This window comes from Panthera pardus, unplaced genomic scaffold (assembly GCF_024362965.1).
Source record: "Panthera pardus isolate Hobbes unplaced genomic scaffold, ASM2436296v1 HiC_scaffold_13, whole genome shotgun sequence".
NCBI classification, from domain to species: domain Eukaryota; kingdom Metazoa; phylum Chordata; class Mammalia; order Carnivora; family Felidae; genus Panthera; species Panthera pardus.
In genome coordinates this window covers 132,899,773-132,914,430 of record NW_026526688.1, presented here as the reverse complement: position 1 = coordinate 132,914,430, position 14,658 = coordinate 132,899,773, and the positions used below count along the sequence as shown (strand labels likewise).

At 38.1% G+C, this 14,658-nt stretch overlaps 1 long non-coding RNA gene across 3 annotated transcripts in view; it reads right to left on the bottom strand.

Annotated features, from left to right (window-relative positions):
- LOC128776584 (uncharacterized) overlaps nucleotides 1-14,658 on the bottom strand; it is a 76,745-nt gene that overhangs the window by 13,126 nt on the left and 48,961 nt on the right. For all 3 annotated transcript variants that reach the window (XR_008421732.1, XR_008421734.1, XR_008421733.1), the window contains exons 2-3: nucleotides 11,263-11,425; nucleotides 4,933-4,982 (exon numbers count right to left, since the gene is read on the bottom strand). This is a non-coding gene — a long non-coding RNA (uncharacterized LOC128776584). The remainder of the gene's footprint in view (nucleotides 1-4,932; nucleotides 4,983-11,262; nucleotides 11,426-14,658) is intronic.

Here is a 14,658-nt window from a genome sequence, read left to right as displayed (position 1 = left end):
AGGGCAGTGAGGTTTTGGTGGCTTTACTGAGGCTTCTGTGTTACCCTCTATCTCTTGTCTATGTTATCCTTTCCTAATAAACATATTTTTGTGGAACAAAATGGGGTATAAATTAAAAGTTATTATTCTAGGTTGCATTACAAGCTGGCTCCATCAAACATTATATAAAAACATTTTCCCACATATATCACCACCAAGGCTTGCTCAGGTCCACTGAGGCTCATTACAGACACAGGTGTGCTGGCCCACTCTGAGTGAGCTTGTGGACTTGAGAACACAGACTGGCTTTGCTCTCATGGCATCTGGAGGCTCATGCTATTCTTGCTTTGCAGCACATCCAGATCAAGAGTTAGAGTCTTCTTTAGACATTAGGTTTACTGACAATTTAGAAAGAACAAGCCTGCTTTCTGGTTCTATAAATACTACCACTAGTTAGTTCTTAAAAACACTTCTGGAATAAACAGGCCGAGTGAATAAAAAGGCGGTATTTTATGTCGCTTTTTGATTATAAACCTTCATTCTGTGAACTTTGCTGAGGATTAGAATGCATTAAATATTCCTAGAGGAAACCTCTATGGTTAGGCAATTTTGCCTTCATCTGTTGCTTTTGTTCTCAGTATTAAGTTGAAACAAGGCCTTAATGAGGACAACACAAAACATATCAATGCTGCTTATCTTTTCTATGCCCGAAAAAGGCCGATTTCTGGGCCCTTACTAGTTGTAGTAAAACACGTTCTATTAAGTGAGAGTGGTTACAAGTAGGGTCACTTATTCATTGTGCCTTAACCTGACAGAGCTCTTTCTCGATGCTTCAAATCACACCAGACACACTATTGCCACAGGACTTTAGCACTGGCTGCTCCCTCTACTTGGAATGCTCTTCCTCTCTGTAACCACAAGTCTGACTTGTTCACCTCCTTCTAGTTTTGTACTGAATGTTACCTTCTCAATGAAGCTCACTTGATCATCCATCCTATTTAAAACTGGTGGCCCCTTGGGGCGCCTGGGTGGCTCAGTTGGTTAAGCCTCTGACTTCAGCCCAGGTCATGATCTCACCATTGGTGAGTTTGAACCCCATATTGGGCTCTGTGCTGATGGCTCAGAGCCTGGAGCCTGCTTAGGATTCTGTGTCTCCTTCTCTCTCTGACCCTCCCCCACTCACATTCTGTCCTCTCCCCCAAAAATAAATAAACATTAAAACTGGTGGCCCCCGTGAACTCCTGATTCCTTTTTCTCTATTTTAGGGGTTGACAAACTGTGGCCCATCGGCACACAACCATCTTCATTTTTTAATATCTTGATTGTGGCCAATTCTGCCCTATAACAGCAGAGTTGAGAGACAATGTAGACTGCAAATTGCATGGTAGGTTTTTAATAACTGTTGAATGAATGAATGAATGAATGAATGAATATAAAGTGCTCCAAAAAGATTAATTATGGTCATTATTATTTCAGTATATCCACAACATTTCAAAAGGGAAGGATATATATTACCCCAGCATATATTCCCAACCTAACATGTAGACAGTTGTGACTACCACAAGACTTCCTCACCTATGGTGGGAAGCGTGCTTTTACGGGTTTGTCTCTAAGCCTTATATACCTGCCTACTTCCACTAGAACACCTACACGATCCTAAAATAAACACCAGAGGAAAAGGCTTTTTTATAAAAGTAAACATCTTTTGCAGCTCTAAGACATTTGGCTTTTGTTGGGGAAGTACTATTTTCAGGTTCAGACAGAAGAAGGTCTATTTTTACACTATAGCCAGACAAGACTTAACTATTGAGCCAAATGGGTAGGTGCATTTTCAAACTATGTCTTTATTTCACTTAAAAGAAGAGGGGAAGGGATAAGCTCACCTTTTGATCAAGGAAATAAAAGATTCAACCTTCCAGTTCCTTCAGTAATTGATAAATTTTTTTTCCATGTGGGTTACAGTTCTTGAGCACATTAACAACCACCAATTTATATAGTCTCTTGTCTATGCAAAATATTCACAAAGTTACTGCAAAGGCATTAAGGTTGGAACCCATGTAATCAGAATTCTGAAAATCTATTTTTTATTTCTGCTTTTTAATTGCTACTTCAGTTGTAGTTTCCAAAAGCACAGGTGTATCAGTCTCCTTATTGTTTTTAGATAGTTTTGGGGCGGGGGGCGGTAAACATGAACTAAGAGTTAGGTGTGGCAGAAGTGGATCTTCCATGATAGCCAGCCTCAACTGGGGATGATTTTGCATTTAGCAAAATCTGGAGATATTTTTAATTGCCATGACTGAGAAGGTGTTACTGGCATGTTAGTGTAACAGCATCAGACAGGGGTGCTTCTAAACATTCTACAATGCCCAGAACAGGTACCCCTGACTTCCCAACAAGGAATTATCTTGTTCAAAATGTGAGCAGTGCCAAGGTTGAAAAACCGTGTCCTATAATATAGTTAATACTTTTCCTTTCCCTTTCTAAGCCATTTGCTTTCTTGTTGCCTTAGTGATGTCATCCTATGCAACCTAGGATTAATAACAGGTGTCTATTTCCTCTATCACTGGGAGAAGATAATGACTGTCCAATACTGCAAATCATTCAAGCATTAAAAATCCCTAAGGAAGGGAATTATTACTACTTATTAAGATTAAATTGTATCTCTAGATTTCATGGCTATATTGATTCAGGGCTGCTTTTTAAAAGTTTAAATAATTTATAGAAGCTTAAAATGTCTAGTTAGTGATCCCCTGTGGGGTCATAGAAGGTCACAGAACAAAGGGTGCAGAAATCCCTGTAAAAAAATCCATAGCCATTGTGTTTCCTCTTCTAGGTCTCTTTGTGGCTGTTCTATTCCAGACTGTCTCCCCTCTCTGGATCCCTGCCTCTGACCTCTCTGGCTTCTTCCTCTTCCTAAAGGATAGTTTTGCTCCAACCTCTTTCATTTCCCCTTAATTTGCTGAGTATTTCATCAACGATCTTGTTTTACTCAAGCATTCCCTTGGGGTCTCACCCTTCACTCAAGTAGCTTACTGCGTATTTTTCCTGAACAAATATAGTGTCTTAACAAGATAAATTTGGATGAAAAAAATATTCTCTTCTAAATAAATATAAATCTAAATATAAATATTTCCCCTTGAATACTTAATAATTTTATCTCATATAGCCCTTCTTAATTAGGAAATGGATAAATAGTAATTAACATAAAATAGAAACCAGAGCAAAGAATTACTTCATTTATTTTAATTTGGGGCTAAAAAGAGAACATTGTGGCTTTAAACAAGGTTCCTAATGTCTAAGGCACCTAAATCCTTAAATTGTTATTGGAAGAAACTGTGTTTGTTTTTTAATTTTATAAAAGTCTTGGGTTCATGGTGACAGAGGGCTGGCATAGTGGTAGTGGCTGCTATGTAAATGGAGGACCCAAGTGGTAATCTTGAAGGGTCAGAACACCCTATCTTCAACACAGATTATCTTCTCACAAGAGTTTATGGAAACTAAAAGAATATTATGTGCACTTCTACATAAATGTCTAATAGATTTTTAAGGGGAGGTTAGTGATTAGGATATAACACAAGGCTCTTCTACTCAGCAAGTTGGAAACATGTTAGATGTAGAAGATTGAGTTGACTAGGCCACTGGTCCACCCCATTATGTTATTTCTTAGGTTTCTATATGTTTTCTTAGAAGAGGAGAAATATTTTGTCTATATCAATTAAATTTAAGAGAAAATGTAACTTATTTTCCATTTGCACCCAATTTAATATCCAAAATCCTTGCATTGGTTTATAAGGTCTAGAGGATATGGCTGCCTCCATCTTGCTAACCTCATCTCCTACTCTCCCCTCACTCACTTACTCTGTTCTAGAACTCTGCCTCCTTGCACTTCCTCAAACTCTTCAGACACTCTCTGTCTCAGGACCTTTGTACTTGTTCCTTATGCCTGGAATGTTCTTTCCTGGTTTATCCACTTGCTTTCTTCCAAACTCAAGTCTTTGCTCTACTTTCTTCTCACTGATCACACTATTTCATATTTCATATTTCAAAACACACCTTTGCCTTCTCCCCTCAGCTTTGTTGATCCTTCTTCCTTACTCAACTTTTCTCTGGTTTTACACAGTATTAATAACAAACTAACAAACTAAATAATGTACTCATTTATAATGTGACTTGTTTATTTCCTACTTGCCTCTGTTAGAATATTTCTCAAGGGCAAGGACTTTTGTCTGTTTTGCTCCCCAAAATATCTCAAGAGCCTAGAACAGTGTCTGGCTCATAGTAGCCATTCCATACATATTTATTGAATAAATGAATGGGTTGGTTAAACATAAGCAGGGACAGAGAGCTCTAGTTATGGCAGGGGTCTCTGTGAGGAGGTTGCAACTCTCAAGAGGGCAGCTTGTAGACACCCTAAAACAAGGACAGAAGGAAGACAGAGGTAGGGGAGAGGGGGTAATGTGTATTGTATTTTACAATCTTTTTCTAGGGTTGGCCTTGCTGATGGATATCTGAGGAATAGGAAAATTCTTGGATATAGGTGCTCATAGGCAGCTGTTTCCAGTGTATTTAAGTGTTGTGTGTGTGTGTGTGTGTGTGTGTGTGAGAGTGTGTGTGTGTGTGTGTGTGTGTGTGTGTGTGAGAGAGAGAGAGAGAGAGAGAGAGAGAGAGAGAGAGAGAGAGGAAGGCATTGCAATAGTATGGCTAAGAAACTTCCTGTCACTCACTTGACCTCTCATACCTTCCACCTCCATGCACTCAACCAGCATGCTGATACCTGCAGCGCGCCATCTGGTTTTATTTTTATAGTCAGACAAAGATGACAAACTCAAGACATCTTTGGATATAACCTTAAATACCTCTCAGGGCCACAGTGAGACAAAACAACTTCATTTTTACCAGACACAAGACAAAGATGACTCATCAGACAAAACAAATCTAGTTTTACAAACCCACCTGCTCACTCCTGGGAAGCTGTTTTAATGTGATATTCCAGTGTGCTCCAGCTGAATTAGAAGGCAAAATGGAAAGTTTATTAGAAGACTAAAAGGTCACGTTAGTTTACACTTTCTTCCCCAGTATGAGGATTCTGCTAGTGAGCACAGCTCTGAGCATGAGCTCTGAATTACGAATCAGACTGCCTGGGTCTAAATCTCATTCCATTACTTAAATGGCTATGACTAAAGTTATTTAGTCAATTCATCCTCAGTTTTTCCCATTTGTTAATAGTATTGTGAGATTATTGTGAGAATAAAATGAGGTGCTATATATGTAAAGTGTCCAGCAAGGCTGAGCAAAGGGTATCTCTTAAGCATACTGTATAATACAGGCAGTCAGATTGCCTATATTAAAATCCTGGCTTTACTACTTTCTTGCCTTGCAACTTGGGGCAAGATACTTCACATCACTCTGCTTCAGCTTCACTTTTAAGGGAAAAATTACTCAAGGAGAATTCAACAAAACAGTTTAGGAAAATAACTTCTGAAACACCTGACACATAGCAAGTGTGCAATAAAAGGCAACAGTTATTACTCTTACCACTACAATTACTACCACTACTATTACTGTTACTGCAACTAATATGCTGCTACTGTTACTGCAACTAATATGCTGCTACTACCATATTAGCAATGTGAGAAGGCTGGAAAAAAACCCATAAACTTTTACTCTCATAGAGACTTTGGTTTACAGATTTTGAAGACATTTTCTCTCACCTTCCTATCCATATTCCTTTGTTTATCCCTGCAGTGCATTTATCAAAAGAAATTGGTGAATGTTATCAAGATACCGGAATAAGGGGATGCACTTCAGATTCTAGACTCTAGATTCTAGAAGGCGTGGAGTTCCTTGGATTATAATTTGAACAGCATCTTTGAGGGCAAAAGTCCCTGTTTTCCGGTTCATTTTATTTGGAACTTGACATCCTTGAAAATAATGGAAGGAGCAAGGAGCTGGCTGTAACTGAGGAATAACTGGTCACTCTGGGAGAGGCAGAAAGTTCTCTATGAATATCTGTTTTGTCTTTCTCTAATATTAAAATTCCTGAGTCATAGTTGGGCACTCTGATTTTTAGTTGGAGACTCTATTTCCCAGATTTATTTGTAGCTAGCTGTGCCCTTGTGACTAAGTTCTTGAAATACAATGGCAATAGAAGTGATATGTACCACTTCCAGGTTACACCTTAAAAGAAACGAGTAATACACATGTCTTCTCCTTTATTTCCTCTCACTACCTGGGATGTACATATGATGGGGGGTGTTAGAGCATCTGCTTTAGATCCAGAGATGGAAGGTTCTTAATGAGGATGGCACAGATACCCTCCCAACATTGGATTGTCTTATCTCTGAACTTTCACATGAGAGACAGCGATAAACTTCTATATTGTATTAGCTGCTAGACTTCAGGATCTCTTAGCCTGTAACTAATACAGCCAAAATAACTCAATAAAAATGGCACTCTACACAACCACAATCATAAAGGAAGACAATGTCATACTGCTTGAATGTAATGAAAACATTTTCAGAAAGGAAATACCTCAGTCTTTGAGGTAGATCATTTTATTTTATTTTTTTTCTCAACTTTTTTTTTTTTTTATTTTTTTTATTTTTGGGACAGAGAGAGACAGAGCATGAACGGGGGAGGGTCAGAGAGAGAGGGAGGCACAGAATCAGAAGCAGGCTCCAGGCTCCGAGCCATCAGCCCAGAGCCCGACGCGGGGCTCGAACTCACGGACCGCGAGATCGCGACCTGGCTGAAGTCGGACGCTTAACCGACTGCGCCACCCAGGCGCCCTATTTTTTTAATTTATTATGTTTATTTATTTTTGAGAGAAAGAGAGTGCGAGTTGGGGAAGGGCAGGGAGATGGAGACATAGAATCTGAAGCAGCTCCTGGCTCTAAGCTGTCAGCACAGAGCCTGATGTGGGGCTCAAACCCATGGGTGCCGAGATCATGACCTGAGTCGAAGTCAGATGCTAAACTGACTGAGCCACCCAGGTGCCCCACAGGTAGATCATTTTAAATCTAAAAGACTACATTAAGTTTTGAACTTCAAAGCACTCTCCAAGTCTTTTTCTCATAACAGTTATGTCTGCAATGGTATCAATTACCAGTGCTCTTTGGGTTTGTGGTTAGATACTCTTTTGTATGGTTAGAATTCAAACAAATGCTAATGTTATTATCTACATCGCCTTTATTTAGGGTTTTAACATATTCAGTTCATGGATTAGAGAGATGCAGACACCAAAGTAAAATAGACCCTAAAATTTAGGATAAAAGACAACTATATTAAAATGCCAGTAAGAAGTTGATACAATCACATCAGGGAATGACATGCTCAAGACTTACAAGCCTGAATCATTTACTGTATGTACTGCTTTTATGTTTAACAAAATCTTTAAAGAAAATTACATGCTAAGGTTGTGACTGATTGTTTACAAGTTTAGAATTATCCTCTGATTTAGAGGTAGTTTACTGCTCTATGAGAGTGAGTTTAAGCATCCTTAGGAAGTCAGTATTTTAATTTATATATATATATATAAATAAATTATATATAAACATATATATAAATGTGTATATATATATATATACACACACACACACATATATATATACACACACATTCAATAAATATTAAAGTATATTTGACACAAAATGCTACATTAGTTTCAGGTATACAGCATACTGATTTGACAACTCTATACATTACGTTATGCTCACCACAAGTGTAGCTACCCTCTGTCACCATATGGCACTATTATAATACCGTTGACTGTAAGGAAGTCAATTGTAAAATGTAATAACCGAAAATTAGTACAATTGGGAATTGGCATGTTAATGGAAATTGAAAGAAGCAGGCTCATGTTGCAGTGTGAAATCCAAAAAAAGGTAAGTGACTCTGCGGTAGAAAGGAGATTAAAAGTAGACCTTTTTCTTCCACACAGTCATGGCCAAAGGATGATTTCATCTCACATACTGTGATTATGATTCATCAGGGAATATCTAAAGCGAAGGCAGCCTTTCATCAGGCTAGCATAGCTTAATAAAAATGCCTGTAAGAACATCCACATCCTGTCCTTTCCTTCTGTAAACATTTGCTCTGAGGTTTGCGCTCTTGGATCGACCCACCATGCCAGAGGAAATGGGTACCCTCTCTCTAGGCCAGGTTTGCCTGATATCGTTACAACTAATTTTCTAGCCTGCAGATAAATCTTTTAGAAGTTTTTTTGACATGGCTCAATGCCTATGTATCTTTTTACTTCTAAGTCAATGAGTAAATGAAAGTTTCTGAATATTTAGATCTGGGACCAGATCATTAATCTCATCCATTAGATTCAGTCTGGAATAGCTATCCTTGAGTTCGTACCATCACATGTATTTTTATGCTAATTTTATTTCTGGGGGAGTACTATTCTTAATAATTTAAACAGTACTCAATTTTAAATCAGACAAAGGAAAGACAGGTAATATTGATCTTAAAAATAAATGATTACCCCACTACGCACCAAGTAGCCTGAGGGAAAATACTGATTTAACACCAAATGCTGACAAAAATACAGAGAAACTGGATCTTTCACACATAGTTGGTCAAATACAAAGGCAGACAATTACTCTAGAGAACGTTTTGCAATTTCTTAGAGAATTAAACATATAATTAACAATCTAGCAATTGCCCTCTTAGACATTTATCCTAGGAAAATTAAAACTTACTCTCATAAAAATCTGTATACAAATTTTTTTTAGCAACTTTAACTGTGATAGCCCTAATTAAAAACAACCCAGATGTCCTTCAAAAGGTGAATGAATAAACAAACTGAGGTAAATCTATACAATGGAGTACTATTCTGAAATACAAAGATATTATTTATATACACATCAACTTGGATAAATCTCAAGCCATTATGCTCAATGAAAAAAGCCTAACTCAAAATATTAGTTACTATATGATTCCACTCTTAAAATAGCAAAATTACAGGAATCAGATCAGTGGAGAATAGATCAATGGGGTTAGGGATGGGGGAAGAGGGAAGTATGACTAGGCATCGTGAAGGAGTTCAGTGGTGATTAAATCTATATGCTGATAATATTTCATAGAACCATACAATGGGAGTGTATGTGAAAACTAGTGAAATTTGAGTAAATTCTATAGGAAGAGTATTCCTGGTTTTGATAATGTACTACAGTTAAGCAAAATGTTAGTTTTGGAGAAGCTGGGTAAAGGGTTCATGGGACCTCTCTATACTATTTTTGCAACTTCTTGTCAATTTATAATTATTGCAAATAAAAAAATTTAAATTGATTATATTAACTCACCAAATACTACAGTTTACTTTTTAATCTACTTATTTTATTTTATGGGAAGTAATGCAAGGAGGAGCAAGAATGTCAAACTGCTTTAATCAGAACAGTTCTGCTTTTTATCTGTTTATTCCTATGGGAAGATTTCTTTTTTTTAATTTTTTTAATGTTTATTTATTTATTTTTCCAATATATGAAATTTATTGTCAAATTGGTTTCCATACAACACCCAGTGCTCATCCCAAAAGGTGCCCTCCTCAACACCCATCCCCCACCCTCCCCTCCCTCCCACCCCCCATCAACCCTCAGTTTGTTCTCAGTTTTTAAGAGTCTCTTATGCTTTGGCTCTCTCCCACTCTAACCTCTTTTTTTTTTTTTTCCTTCCCCTCCCCCATGGGTTTCTGTTAAGTTTCTCAGGATCCACATAAGAGTGAAACCATATGGTATCTGTCTTTCTCTGTATGGCTTATTTCACTTAGCATCACACTCTCCAGTTCCATCCACATTGCTACAAAAGGCCATATTTCATTCTTTCTCATTGCCACGTAGTATTCCATTGTGTATATAAACCACAATTTCTTCATCCATTCATCAGTTGATGGACATTTAGGCTCTTTCCATAATTTGGCTATTGTTGAGAGTGCTGCTATAAACATTGGGGTACAAGTGCCCCTATGCATCAGTACTCCTGTATCCCTTGGGTAAATTCCTACCAGTGCTATTGCTGGGTCATAGGGTAGGTCTATTTTTAATTTTCTGAGGAACCTCCACACTGCTTTACCTATGGGAAGATTTCTTATGTAGACACAGTTCTTGGGATACAGTCTGAAAACCACTTCTAAAAAGTTATAGACATTTCTTGAGACAAAATCAAATCATGTACAATAATTTAGTTTTTAATCAAGAAAAGTAGGTATGCTTTAGAAGGCATTTTGATTATTATTTATGGTAACAAAGAGTTATAGCTTCCAAGGGAAGTTATTATAAATAGCCACATATTTTAGACATGGTATGAGACCTGGTTGGTTTGTTATGAAATTACAGATGCTGACGTTAACTAGAGCTAACATACTGCTTGTTGCATTGCAGGGAAATGAAATTGTTGGTGGACTTTTCCTAGAAGTCATTTAAAACTGGCAGTTAGCTGGTAGAGCAGTGATTTTTCAATCTGAGATCCAGTTAGGCAAGACAAGAACGGCTACAAAACTACTCAGCTTGGCCTAACGTAGGATTTGTTGCCAATATAAACTGCACCTCTAAATATTCAAAAAAATCTTTATTTGCTCCCATGAAATGTTGCCCTCATGCAGGTATTTTGGACAGCAGAGCAGTTTGAGGTGGCCGACAGCTGCCTCATACAGAGATGTTTCTTGCGGCACCTGTAGAGGCAAAGCTTTCCTGGTAGGATCTGACCAGATGTGGTTTGGACCCTTCACTCTACATGCCCAACATACCTACCCAGAGCCCCAGTAAGTTTCTTACCCCAGTGACCAAAGCCTGATTACAGCTGTAGTGCTTAGACACGGCCTCTGGGGTAATTATAGAGTTGGCCTTGTGGTTGTCTTCCAGGAAATGGCAAATACCACTTGCCTTAGTTGGTCCCGGCAGACTTCACTCGGGGACAACAGGAAACAAACTCCATGTAAGGGCATCCTGTAGCAGCTGCTACTTTTTGGCAGCTGGAAGGTAGACATGTTCTCTTTCACCATCTCCGTTTCCCCTTCCTAAATCAATTTGAGGCTTGTACGTATACAGTGATCCTTAAAAGGACCTACACTGGATAATTGCTTTTGACCTTCCTCCACTTACTCTGACTCTGAGAATGTTTTTGCAGCTAACTTTTTCAACACTATTATCTTACTGCCAAGTGTCCTGGAAAGTTCTTCAAAGAGTTTTCTCTGCTTTCATCATTTAAGAGAATAGTAGCTTTATTAGCTTGGGGCCAAAAATGGATTTAAAAAATATAATTAGTTCCCAAAATTAAACTTACCAGCTGCAGAAACTCAACTCTTCTCTGAACTGTTAAATTTGGATGCAAACTGTGAAACTGGAGCAGGAGCATGCTGTTTGATGGGGGTGGGAGGGGACAGGTCACATAGGGTCTTCTCAGGTGTCCTCACCATCTCTTGTCCGTGGGTACTTGTCCCATTTCCCTACAGCAAGAGGAATTTGATAGGGTGTTGTATGTGAAAGGAAGCCATAGCAGGAAAAGTTTTGGAATGCCATGGAGTATTACATGGCCACTAAAAATAATGAATTTCCAGCTAATACAAATGATTTTCTGCAATTCCCACAATAATTCAATTATTGTTGAGTGAGGAAAACAAGATACAGAAGAGTGTGATACTATATGTGGTACACAGAATTGGTCTCTCTTGCTTGCAGGTTATACATTTGGCAGGTGCAATAAATTAGCCATGGTGAACAGGAGCATATATTGGGCATATGCATAGTCTCTCTCCCTGAGACAAAGCTATTTCATCCATTTTCCCATTGTGCTAGCAATGGGTGGCTGATGAGAGGATGAATAATGTCACCTGGCTGAGTCATTTTTGTCTACCTGGCTGTTTGGTACCCCTTCCATGTTGGTTGATCTTGGGTAGGTGTTACATGTTTTCAGGCTCTTTATACCTCGTGCTCATTCTCTAATGTTCAACTATCTGCCTACTTACCAGGTTTCCTTTTTCCTGATATTCCAGTCTTTCTCCTTATAGGCCCATATAGTGGGTTTAAGTGTTTCCCCCAAATTCATGCCTACCTGGAAACTCAGATTGTGACCTTCCTTGGAATTAGCATCTTTGTAAATATAATTAGTTAAAAATCTTCAGATAAAATCATACCAGATTTAGAGTGGGCCCGAAGTCCAATGACTGGGGCTCTTATAAGAAGAAGGGAGGACACTGAGAGGTGCATGGAGAAGAAGGCATTATTGACAATGATTGGAATGATAAGTCTACAAGCCAAGGAATGCCAAGGATGGCTGGTGATTACTGGAAGCTAGGAGAGAGGCTTGGTATGGTTTTGTCCTTAGAGCCTCCAGAAGAACTAACCCTACTAACACCTTGATTTCAGATTTCGGGCTTCCTTGAACTATGAGGGAATAAATTTAAGCTGTTTAATCTGCATGGCAGCTCTAGGAAATGAGCATAGTCCCTGACCAGCTGGCCAAGCATCTGCTACTATCCAAGAGTCCATGTATATTCTGACCTTTGGTGGTTTCTTTCTTCACACAAAATGGATAATTAGGTATACAGCCCTGAAGCTCTGCCTACTGGGTGATTTCCCTTATCACTATGTTTCAAGGGTATCACTTAAACATTTATGATACCTAATTTCTATCATACAATAAATTTGACATATTAAACTAAAGACTTCTGACATGAAAAGGTATCCTTAAGAAAGCAAAAAGATAAATGAAGACAAAATATTTGTAACACCTTGGCAAAGAACTGATAGCAAGAATATATACAAGATATCTATAAGGTAATAAGAAGACCACAATGAGATACCATTTAAAACCCAATTAGTTAACTGAAGAAGTCTAATATAATCAAACACTGAAGATGATGTGGATAAGTAGACTGGCTTATACTTTGCTGGTGGGAGTACAAATTGGATGAACTACTTTGGAAAATAATCTGGCATTATCTTTTAAAATTGGAGATTCGTGGGGCACCCAGGTGGCTCAGTTGGTTGAGCGGCCTACACTTGATCTTGGCTCAGGTCATGATCTCACGGTTTTGTGGGTTTGAGCCCCATGTTGGAAAAAAGTAGAAATGCCCATGCTCCCCATGTACTGCTCCTCTAAAGCAAGAACCACTGATACAAAAGAATTTAGAGAAACAACTTAATAGTTGAAGTGTTGGAAGTATAATGGAAGCATTCCCAAGTTCTCCAACCTTTGGAATTAACTTTTTCTTTAATTTACAAACGAAGTGATCTAAGTCACATTCCGCATACAATGGGAAATCCAGAACCTTCTCCAATGATCCTGTGATTTGCTGTAAAAGAGATTAATGTTCTTCCAGACATTTGTTACTGAAGTTTCCTGCTTCTGCAGAATTCTGGATCCCCACTCACTTGTATTCTCACTCTACTGTGTGAGTAGCCCTCTGTGCTTACTTTCTCTTCATTCACTCAAGTACCACTAATATATTTCACCTCCACTCCTGGCTCTCCCTCTCCTTTACTCTATCTCATTTTTTGCCCTAGAATTTATCATCATCTGGAAAATTATATATTAATTTCATGGGGACAGAGACATGGTCCGTTCTATTTGTTCCTACATCCCTAAGTGCTATTCCACATGCAGAAGGAACTCAATAAATATGTGTGTGATGAATGAATGATTGAAAACTTTATTATTATTAATGATATTTATTTATTTATTTAATCTACATAGCAGACTTTTACTGTGAGCTTTGGATAATGGAGGTTACTTAAATCAGATCTCAGAATGGGAAAACAATTTAAAATGAAACCCTACACATCTCTTTTTTCCTAGCTCCCAGACCATTCTCAACAGGGAATTTCTCGCAAGCCTTTCTCCTTAGGCCATGTTTGTGACCTTCTTAGGCCTCCTTTCCCTTGACCTTTTAGGCCTTATCTTGTCCCTCCTCCCATCTCAGGTCCAGAGCTCTTCTTGTTTCCAACACTGATTCAATCAGCAATGTACCTACACAATCAAAAGTCCAGTTGTTGTCTTTCCAATACTTGGTGCTTAAAATTTGATTAATCATAATCCTTGGCCCATGACACAGTCTCAACCTTGGTCCAGGCCTGGACTTTATTTATTTATTTTTTTGTTTACTTACATATTTGTTTATTAAATAAATACCTGTATATGCACCATGCAGCATGAAAATGAGAACATTCATAATTTCTAACATGTACCTATATTTTCCTCCCTATTTTATACCCTGCCTCTCTACAGAAGTTTTCCAAGTACCTCTGATTCCTGACAATCCCCTCCTCCAATCCCTCCTACCTCTGTTGGTCAACATTTCTTACATACAACTGTGCTTCCTAGTTTGGTCATCCCAGGGTAGCCCAAATAATCTCAGGTTATACAATTGTAACAAAGTAATAAATAAAATTTTTATTGACAACATATTTAATTTAAAAAACCCAGAATTTGTTTAAAAACAATAGTGTTGTTAAATGAAACGTGAGAATCCTCAATGCCTTAATTTGAAAATCACTCCGTTAGAGTCTTTTTTAAAAATCAATTTTTGTTCCTCTTTAATAACAGCTCCATTTTTCCTGACATTGCTTGTTTCCAATATATTGGAACTGAAACTGGACAAAACAGTTAGATGAATGTTGAATTAAAAGTCTCTTCTTTGATCTTTCTCTGTGTGTGTTTAATTTACTGAATGTTTACCAC